This window comes from Corvus brachyrhynchos, unplaced genomic scaffold (genome assembly GCF_000691975.1).
Source record: "Corvus brachyrhynchos isolate BGI_N302 unplaced genomic scaffold, ASM69197v1 scaffold47, whole genome shotgun sequence".
NCBI classification, from domain to species: domain Eukaryota; kingdom Metazoa; phylum Chordata; class Aves; order Passeriformes; family Corvidae; genus Corvus; species Corvus brachyrhynchos.
The window spans coordinates 1,186,524-1,187,915 of record NW_008239292.1 but is presented as its reverse complement, the minus strand read 5'-3'; the positions used below and the strand labels follow the sequence as shown (position 1 = coordinate 1,187,915).

General features: G+C 58.1%; 1 protein-coding gene across 2 annotated transcripts in view; it reads right to left on the bottom strand.

Annotated features, from left to right (window-relative positions):
* HOXB7 (homeobox B7) overlaps positions 1-1,392 on the bottom strand; it is a 16,720-nt gene that overhangs the window by 14,156 nt on the left and 1,172 nt on the right. The gene's annotated exons all lie outside the window — the stretch shown is intronic.

The following is a 1,392-nucleotide window of genomic DNA, read 5'->3' as shown; positions in this document are numbered from 1 at the left end:
AGAAAAAAAGAACCAGTCAATAAAAGGAGAGAGAGGGGGGGAAAAAAAAAAAAAAAAAAAAAAGGCAAAATAGCCCGGGCTAAGCTGTAAAGTAAAAATGTGCAGGTCGTGGAATGCGGGTTGTAAAATCCGCTGAGGGGAGAGCCATAAACCGCTGCTGAATGGGGATGACAACTCTATCTCTGCTCGCCGATGAAATTCCACAAGCGGGATCGCGCACTGGGCACGAGGAACGGGAAGGGAAGGGGGGGCGGCAAGGCGGGGACCCCCCTTTTTACGCCCCAGGTCGAGTTTTTCTGGTTTTAGGCTCAGCAGATCCCAGAGCATCCAGGTTTTGGGGTTGTTTTGGGGTTTTTTTGAGGTTTGCTCTCTTTCCAAAGCCTCTCCAGTGTTGATCCTCGCAGCGTCACCGACTAAAAGAGGAGTGAGTGGGGGGGCTTCTTAAATCTAAAGTCGGATAAAAGCAGAGATGAAGTGTTTACGACCAGAAATATTTGGTCTTTGATAAATCAACTGTAAAAGCGGATGAGTTATGGAGCAGGTAATGGAAAGAACTGACCACCAAATAAGTGCCAGGGTAACTCCTGCCTTCATAAACCGCTCTGCATTGGCTGCTCCGCTGTTTTTCTTTTTTCCTCTGCTTCCCAGGGAGGCTGGGCCGCACTCCGCTCGCCCCCGAGCTCTCCTAACAAGCCCTCTCCTGGATTTTTCCGCCGCTGGAGAGCGGGGATGATGCTCTCAAGTTGCAATCCGGCGGCTGGAAAAGGAGCTCACGCCTGGCCCCCCCCTGCTCCCAGGCGGGACAGCATCGCCTTTCTCCCTCTTTGCGGCATCCCAAGGGTGTGAGCAGCACCACGCGTGACCACGGACACGGCACGGGCAGCTCCGGGCGGGGGGAGCCCGGTGTGGAGCGCCCAGCCCGGCCCCGGTGCGCTCCGGGCAGCCCGGGGGGAGCCGGGCCGCACCGGGACCGCTCCGGCGCGGGAAAAAGGGGTATTTATTAATTGCTAATTGACATTAATACCCTGAGACGGAGCACGTCGGGCACTGAAGGCAGCGCGGAGGTTTGGGACCTGTGCGGGGGCAGCGTGACCCGGAGTGGGGCCGTTCCTGGAGCCCCCCCAGCCCCCAGCAGGGCCACGCTGAGCACCCCAAAAGTGCCTCCCCCGAGGGTTTCGGGACATGACGTGCCCCCACCTCTGTCCATCCATCCCTCCATCCATCCCTCCCTCCATCCCGATCCCGGCCGGGCTGTCACCGCTTGGGGAGCGGGGTTTTCGTGGAGCAGGGGATGATGTGATGCTGTTTCTGAACTCGCAGCGCTCGGGACACCGCGAGGGGCTGCCAGATGAAGCTTTGGCCGTCTCAAGGAAAACAACCCGAGCCCGCAAA